Here is a 9,575-nt window from a genome sequence, read left to right on the forward strand (position 1 = left end):
ATGCCTAAGCCATCAATCGGACATCCCCCAAGGGCTCCTGGTCTGTGAGAGGGTGCAGACTGGGCTGAGGAACCCCCCAAGTGCACAAATTTTCGTGCACCAGGCCTCTAGTATTGTATAAGTTCTCACATTAGAAATTCTATGATCACAACAAACCTAACATTTTTGTGAAAACAGAATGGAGACATTCTAGGCACTCCACCATGTGTCTTGTATGTATTATTTTATTAGACCCTCATAAAGTTGTGAGGTTTGCGATGCTTAAAATACTGGACCCTGTGCACCAAGGGCAAGGAGAAATGGATGAAGGAGGCAGAGCACAGAGTGCTAGGTGGCAGGTTTCATAAGCAAGAGAACTTAATGTAAGGCTTGTCTCTGTGGACCTAAAATGAGATCTCCACACCCACTTGCCAGAGTGTTAAGAGTTTATATAGAGGCCTTAATGGGGCTCAGTCCCTTACACCACCCAGATGGTTTCATTAACACATTGCTCTCTCAGAGCTGCGTCCTTGAAATGGCTGCCGGTGTGGGAATAGCAGGCAGCAGGTGCACTCCAAGGACCCAGGAGGGGTGAGGAGCCTCCAATTCCGATTGCCTGAGTCCAGCTGGTGGGTCCACCAGAGGTCACAGCTTCCCGATTACCTTCTCCAACAGTGTGTTTACTAATTAATTTCACAGAAGGAAACTGTTTCAAAACTGGTGTAGGAACACCAAGTGACAAAATGCACTTAGATGTAGGCAGGGTACAGAATTTATGCAAATGGTAAAAGAGTGTGATCTCTGAAGGAAGAATTAGAGGAAATATTCATTTTTAGGTGTATTAATTTTTATTAGTTTATCAATGAATATATTTTTAACACTATGTGGTATCTAACCTAAAAAGGTAATTATTTTCTCACTCTGCACTCCTCCCATCTCTATGCCCCCCTTAGAAATAACCATTTTTAACTTGTTTAGCTATTTCTGTTGTATTTACTTCTATATTATTAAATAATGTCATAGTTTTATTTATGGTCTTTCTGCTATAGAATATGAGGATTAAATTCCATTTCCTTCTCCACAAATAGTAAAAAGCCATCTCTTGGCCTTCCATTATAGCTATATTACAGTTTTAATTAAGTCAATATTATTGTCTTCTCATACAACTAAATTAATATTGCAAATGAAATTTACTTTCTATTAACTTTGTGTTTTGTCTCGTTAATAATTAATTAATTACATTGTTGGCTTTACTTCTTTATTGTCACTAATTTATCTCCAGTCTCTCAACTAAAACATTTATCCTAATATCACTAAGTATATCTGGTAAATTATCTGCACATTTTTCCCCCAACATCCAAAATCTATCTATATAAAACCCTAATATGCAAATCAACCAAACGGTGGAACAACTGGTCACTATGATGTGCACTGATCACCAGGGGGCAGATGATCAATAGAGGAGCTGCCCTCAGCCTGCAGGCCCCGACCAGCAGTGGGGGTCGGGGGCGGGGCAGGGAGCGGGCAGCGCCAGGCCAAGGCGGGTGCAAGCAGGGGCCCCAATCATCCAGCCGGTTCACCTCACAGATTGGCCCTGATCGCTAGCCAGGCCTAGGGACCCTACCCGTGAACAAAGTTCATGCACCAGGCCTCTAGTTTTTTATATAAGAAGATAGGAGCAAGGGTTAGTTTTGTAGCCACAGCTGGCCAGTTTGCCTCTTTCGCACTTGAACTTCCAGCCCTTGGAAGGTAGGCAGCGTTTGGTGTGGCTGTGAAGGCATCCTGGGGCCTTGCTGAAATGTCTTTACACCTCTTGGCTTTTGCGAGGACCAGAAATAGGATAGTGGGTGCCACAGCCGCTGGTTGGAGGTGAGGATTTTGCCATCGGCCTTAAGGGTGAGGCTCCAGGTGCAGCTGCTCACACGAAGTGCACATACTGTACCTTCAGGTTGGGCACCTCCTGGACATGCACCTCACAGGTTATAGTCCCACAACCACAGTGGTTTTGCCCTCCCAGCCAGGAGGCTTCATCTTCCAGATCATCCAGGAAAGCGACAGAGGTGACTGGTTGGTGCCACTCACGAACAGCCTCTCAGCCCCAGTTGGTGGAGCTGGTTTGTCTGGCTGGAAACCTGTACAGCTTGACCAAGGGTCTTGGGTAGATGTCCTGGCTCTTAGGCTCCTTGGCAGAAACTTTCGGTCATCGTTGTGGCAGATCTCAGCTCCCATGATGGCACCTCCTGCTCCACCAGGTCGGGAAAGAGAGGCTTTTTTTGTTTTCCTTGAAATCTTTTCTCCTTCGGTTCTTTTTTCTCTTCTCCTCCTCCAATGGGTATGGATTGTTCCGTAGGCCAGATGCAGAGCATTCAACTCAGCATGTGGAAATGTGGAAATTAAACTGGAACCCGTGGTTTTTCCTCTGGGCAGGATGCAAAGGTGATTTCCCAGGTTCCTGTCCAGGTGGATTCGAAGAATGAAGCCAGGGACAAAAGGTTGTACAGGAAAAGGTGGAAAATTATTGAGAAACAAGCACAGACTCCCATGTGGGGAGGGGGAGAGAGACCTACCAAGTCCCTCTTTCTTAAGGTTTATAAAGGCTGCAGTTCTTTGTGTCCTGATATCCCTTCTGATTGGTCACTATAGCAGCTTTAGAGCCCAAACTCCTCGTGGTGTCCCCTTTTTTTCTCCCTTTTGTTTTTCTCTTCCCTGTGGCCTTCCTCTTTATTCTGTGAATGTATACCTTTTGGCAGCTCCCAACTTTGCAGCCCTGTGGTTCTGTCCCATGGACCTCCTAATTCCTAAAACTCCCTAAACCTGCCTTTTTTACCCCTAAAAACTCCTTTCAATATCCCTCCCCATCAACCTGAAGATTTCCTTCTTCTCTCTCCTTTGTTGGCTCCTACCCCTGTTTCCTTGACATCTGACTAATTTTATGGGTTCTAAAGTGAGAGTTTCTAGAAACTCTGTATGCATGGGCAGGTAATGCAGAGTGAAGTAAGATGATCTCATGAGATGTGTTAGTTTTGTTGGGGGAAATTCCAAATATCACTAAATGTAAGTGCTTATCTCTCATCCAATCCCGTGTAATCTTGAAACCTACCTTTCGGGAAGTAAGAAGAAAAATTAGAATACAGTATTGAGTGTAGGTTTCTACACAAACTCTTTGTTTTCACTGTGGTGCCTCATTCTTTCCTCCATTTTCCTAGGACCTAGCCTGCAAGGCCTCTTCAACATCTATGTCTCGGTTTTCTTTCTGGATTTCTGGGGAGAGACATTGTTTTTATATAAACAAAGCGCATTGTTTCCAGAAAGTAAAATCTTAGGCCTTCTCAAGAGCAGGAAAAAGATTAATTGCCTGGCATAAAGTGGTAGAGTCTTTAAGTATGGGGATACATGGATTCCTTAAATGTTCTTCAGACAAACCTCCTTTTTTATTACACCTAAAGGCAATGTTTCCAATTTTTTTGTACTTTCTGGTGGTCTGTGACACAAATTAACCTCTCTGCTTCCCCTTCCTTCTTTCAGCCTTTAACATAAAATGTGCTTGATAAATCACAATGGTTTTTGGTTGGGATTCCCAATCAAATTCAGAAGACACAATGAAGTTTATCTAGTATTTACTGAGTTTAAAAAAAGAGTATAGGACAGGGAGGAGAGGGTGCACAGCAAGAGCTAGCAGATGTTTCATGATTCTCAGGGGCAGATTCCAAATGTCCTAGTCTTTCCCTGTTGGATGCAAATAAGTCATGTGAGATGAGGTTCAGGAAAGCTCTACTGGAGGTGTGTTTATGCCTCATTAGTCATGTATCACCCTCAGGGGTACTTGACTAGCTCTCATTCCCTGGTGAAACTATATCTCATCAGTTGCACATTACTTCTCAATTACAGCTTATTTATCAATTTCGGGTTACTCATCAATAATAGGTTATTTAACAAATAATCTTAATGACTAGGTTCAGAATCTTAGTCTGCTACAAAGAAAACTCAACACAATCTTCCTTTATCTTGGAGACAGAATGCCCCTATACTTTCCTTGCTTGGTCTGTCCAGGAGGGTTTATCTAAGGGTCAAATCCTTAGGCATCCCTAAGGCTAGAGGAAAGACTACAGATTAGCTATTAATCCTGCCCCAAGCACTTAATTGATTGCAAAAGTTGAAGCATAAATTTGCAGCTCCTTATTCACCAATTTTTATCTTCTAAACCTTTTTTGACATTTTTCATCTGCCTTCCATCGGCTCCTCCTCAATTCTCATGTCCTTGCTGACTTAATCCCTCTGCTGTCCTTTTGTTGGAATTCATGGAGGGAGCAGAGAAACATGTGCATGTTTAATCTGTCACATTTAAGTATAATGACTGTACCAATGCTTTGGCTACACACATTTTAAATGTAGAGAAAATAGACTCAAAGAAAAATGCCTTGCAGGCCTATAAGTCAAGTTTATATGAATTTTTTTTTTTTAAGTTCATGTTCTTTCACTGGTCACCCAATAGTGATTTTTAAAGTAGTTTTAGAAGAAAGATATTGGTTGATGTAAAAAATAGTTATCTAAATTAGAATAACATAGCATATACAGTCTGCATATCTACTGATTCCCTTAATAAATTGTGCAATCATAAAATGAAAAAAATATTAACTGTAGTTAATGTTGAAACATTTCTAAGTAATTATATACAATGATCCAAGTTGTACTCTACTTTGTAAACACCACTAGAGGCATATCACTTAGATTATTTGTGTTATGTTTGCCTATGGAATAGCTTCTGGGTGTTAATATCTGAACTTTATAGAACTTAATAAGGGGAAAAAAGCATATTTATGCCCCATATTCTCTATATAATGTTTTAATAAAATTAAGAAGTTGGAATTTTTTAAATAATATTCTAAATAAAATGAAAATAGATACTTTTCTCAAGAAGACATACAAATGGCCAACAGATATGTGAAAAGATGCTCAATTTCACTAGCTGTAAAATAAATGTAAATCAAAATCACAATGATATACCACCTCACACCTGTTAGAATGTCTGTTATCAATATAACAAGAAATAGCAAGTGTTAGAACGGATGTGGAGAAAACACTCATTCACTGCTGATGGGAATGTAGCAGCCAATATGGAAAACAGTGTGGAAACTCCTTAAAACACTAATAAAAACAAACAAAAACAAACAAACAAACAAACAAAACAACATTAATGAAGCTACTATATAAACAAGCAATCACTCTTTTGGGTATCAATCCAATTAGAAAATATTTATCAATCAAGATATACACTGAGTGACCAGATTATTATGACCACCTGACGTTTGTAGGCAAATTAGCTATAATTTCCAGCTGAAGTTGCTAGAGGGCCAGATCATTATAAAAGTCTGAATAGCACAACATACCTAAGTATCATTCTTGATCAAGTTCATCCTATCATGTTGATAGCGTATCCCAATGGAGATGGCTTCTTCCAACAAGACAATGCGCCATGCCAAGGTGCTCGTATTGTGCAGGAGTGGTTTCAAGAACATGAGGGAGACTTTACCTTGCTTAGGTGGCCCCCACAATCACGAGACCTCAATCCAATTGAGCATTTGTGGGATGAAGTTAAAAGAGCCATCAGGCAGCTGGTTCCACAACCATCAAATCTCACAGAACTGGACAGTGCTATTCATCAGGAATGGTGTCAGATTCCTCGCATCACCTTTCAACATCTTGTGGAGTCAATGCCAAGAAGAATTGCAGCAGTATTGAAGGCAAAAGGTGGCCCAACAAAGTACTGATGGGGTGGTCATAATAATCTGGCCACTCAGTGTATATACCGCTACATTCATTGCAACATTATTCATTTAGGTACGACATTGATAAAGACGTATAGTTCCATACACAGTGTGTCCTCCCAAAATGTATACACACTTTAACAGCTGATAGCTCAATTTTGAAAATAAAATGTATTTTAATAAATACTGCCTTTATAATTATTCAAAGTGTGTGTGTACATTTTGGGGGGACAAGTTATATATGATGGAAAACCACTAAGCCATAAGAAAAGGTGAAATTCTGACATTTGTGACAACTTGGATGGATCTTGAGAGCATCACGCTAAGCCAAATAAGACAAATGGAAAAGGATGAACCATATAATTTTCTCATATGTAAGATATAAAACAGAAGGCAACAAACAAACAAACTCATAAAGACAGACAAAATGAAGGTTACCACAGGGCAAGGGGAGTGGAGGAAGAGATAAGAGGGTGTAGACACTGGAGGGTCAAATATATGGTGATGAAGGAAGATTAGGCTACAGTTGGTGAGCACACAATGCAATATATAATTGATGAATTTTAGAATTGTACACTTGAAACTTATATAATGTGATTAACTAATGTCATCCCAATAAATTTAATTTTTAAAAAATGAGAAAAAAGGACATCTGGCAGGAAAAAGATTAATTTTTTAATCTATAAAAATCTTGAATTGAATATCAGAAAAGGGAGACTGTGCTTGAGTGTTAATGGTATTGTTGCCCTACAGTCAATCAGAGCATCCAGGAATCTCCCATGCTTGGAGAGTTTCTTACACTGAGCTCACTAAACAATAGAAATTTGAATGGACAGGGACTAAGCAGGAAAAAGTTAGTAAGGTGAATGGATATAATCCCTAATGCACCAAAAACTATCAAGATAACCCTATCCATATAAGAACCACAGCTGGAGCAGGCAGGGGAGATGGTCTTTGAGATGGGAGTCCACCATTCTCCCAGGTCCTGTGACTCCTGAATGAAACCTCTTTCCTTTTGCATCAGCACCCGCCTCACGAGTTTAGCTTTCTATGGGGCAGGGAGCAAAACCCCATTTTTTTGTTTGTTTGTTTTTGTTGTTCAGTTATACTAAGAGGTATTATCACATCAGTTTTTGTGAGAGGCACTCTGTCATGCTATTTGTTCTGATCTCTTTTCTATTGGTACTTTTAAAAATGCAGCCTTTCCTAAATTGTGTTTTAAAATGAATCATGAAAACATGATTCATTAGAGAAAATTATACAGACAGATATAAAGTTTTTTAAAACATGAGATTATATACACATACATTCACACACACACACACACGCACACACACACACACGTTTTCTGTGTTTTAGTGCTATTTTAGAAATTAGAAGTTTGGTATTTGAGAGTTTGGAGGGTTAACTTCTAATTCATTATAAATTTCTTCAAATGATGGCAAACAGGTTTTTGGTTTGTACTTTCATCTAGAACGGATTGCTCATGTTAAGTGGGAAATGCTTTTGTTGTATTTCAGTACATACTAGTATCTAAAATATAAAACAAACTGTAAAATTTGAACTAATTCTCAAAGAGTACATGTATTCAAAACAAATAAAGTAAAAATAGTACAAAACAAGATATTTCCATTACATTTGATGGAATTGTTTTATATTAGCAAATACTTATTTCAGTAAAATCTTGTATAAACATTGCATAAAATAATATATTCTTTTTTATTTAAATTCTTTATTGTTTAAAGTATTATATATGTGTCCTTTTTCCCCCATTGACCTCTCCCCTGACGTTCCCAACCCCACCCCCCACATGCCCTTACTCCCCCATTGTCTGTGTCCATGGGTTATGCTTATATGCATGCATACAAGTCCTTTGGTTGATCTCTTACCCCCTCCTCCCCCCCAGTCCCTGCCTTCCCTCTGAAGTTGGATGGTCTCATTGATGCTTCTATGTCTCTGGATCTATTTTTCTTCATCAGTTTATGTTGTTTATTATACTCCACAAATGAGAGAGGTCATATGATATTTATCTTTCTCTGACTGGCTCATTTCGATTAGCATCATACTCTCCAGGTCCATCCATGCTGTTGAGAATGGTAAAAGTGCCTTCTTTCTTTTTTACAGCAGTATAGTATTCCATTGTGTAGATGTACCACTGTTTTTTAATCCACTCATCTGCTGATGGGCACTTAGGCTGTTTCCAAATCTTAGCTATGGTGAATTGTGCTGCTATGAACATAGGGGTGAGAAGGCTAAAAAGAGGCTAATTCCACTGTAATCCTGATATTTGGGGGGCTAGCAATCTGAATCTGTGCAAGCAAGCCCAGTGTACATTCTTGATAACCTACAATTAAATTACTGCCTCTTTCCCAGAAACTGGTCTTGCAGAACCTGTTACCTAAATGCTCACATTTTATAGAGGCCATAAACTATGAACAGTGCACAGCCCCAGAGTGGGGGGGTTATTAGTGCTGGCACCAACCAAGACCATTAGATATGGCCTGGGGACCCCCAGCACCTGGGGCCTTTTTGCGAAGCCTGCAAAAAGGACCGGAAGCATAATCCATATTTGAGGGACAAAGACACCAGAAAGATATAAAAGAGAAGCTCCCTGCATGTTACTTTGCTCAGACTTAGGAAGTTATTCCGCTGAGTCCACCAGTAATAAACAGTGCAACTCCTTTTCTTTAAAGCGTTGCTTGGTTTTTCTCTGGTCTTCTGCAACAGAGGTGCATACATCCTTTCTGATTGGTGTTTCTGATTCCTTAGGTTATATTCCTAGACATGGGGTTACTGGGTCAAATGGGAGTTCCATTTTTAGTTTTTTGAGGAAACTCCATACTGTTCTCCACAGTGGCTGCACCAGTCTACATTCCCACCAGCAGTGCACGAGGGCTCCTTTTTCTCCCCATCTTCCCCAGCACTTGTCCTTTGTTGATTTGTTGATGGTAGCCATTCTGACAGGTGTGAGATGGTACCTCACTGTCATTTTGATTTGCATCTCTCAGATGATTAATGACTTTGAGCATGTTTTCATATGTCTCTTGACCTTCTATATGTCCTCTTTTGAAAAGTGTCTATTTAGGTCCTTTACCCATTTTTTGATTGGATTGTTTATCTTCCTTTTGTTAAGTTGTATGAGTTCCCTATAAATTTTGGAGATTAAACCCTTATCGGAGATAACATTGGCAAATATGTTCTCCCATTTAGTGGGCTTTCTTGTTGTTTTGTGGATGGTTTCTTTTGCTGTGAAGAAGCTTTTTATTTTGATGTAGTCCCATTTGTTTATTTTCTCCTTAGTTTCCATTGCCCTAGGAGCTGTATCAGTAAAGATATTGTTACAACATATATCTGGTATTTTGCTGCCTATGGATTCTTCTACAATTTTTATGGTTTTTCATCTTATGTTTAAGTCCTTTATCCATTTTGAGCTTATAAAATAATATATTCTTTATAGTTTATAAAATTTCATCTTTTAGATCATGCTAGTTCACTGTTATTCTACACTTTTTAATCCTTTTATTGCTTGATTTACATACAAGCTTATTACACAATATATTTTAAATCTTTTACTATAATTATGGAATTATAAAATTCTTCTTGAAATACTGTTATGCTCAGACTATGTATATCATATCAGTATGAAATTTTCATGTTATATCAATAAATTATTTTATAGGAATTATCTTAATGCTTCTTGATTTTTGTGCTTAATTCTTTTTGCTTAATTCTTTGTGCTTTTTGCTTTAATATACATTCTTTCTGATATTAACATTGGTATTCCAAATTTTTATTTGTAATTGGTTTTTAGCTAATATATTTTTTCCTATC

General features: G+C 38.7%; 1 pseudogene; it reads right to left on the bottom strand.

Annotated features, from left to right (window-relative positions):
* Positions 1-1,639: 1,639 nt before the first annotated feature.
* LOC102428509 lies at positions 1,640-2,208 on the bottom strand (annotated as a pseudogene).
* Between the last annotated feature and the right edge of the window lie 7,367 nt (positions 2,209-9,575).

This window comes from Myotis lucifugus, unplaced genomic scaffold (assembly GCF_000147115.1).
Source record: "Myotis lucifugus unplaced genomic scaffold, Myoluc2.0 scaffold_224, whole genome shotgun sequence".
Lineage (NCBI taxonomy): Eukaryota > Metazoa > Chordata > Mammalia > Chiroptera > Vespertilionidae > Myotis > Myotis lucifugus.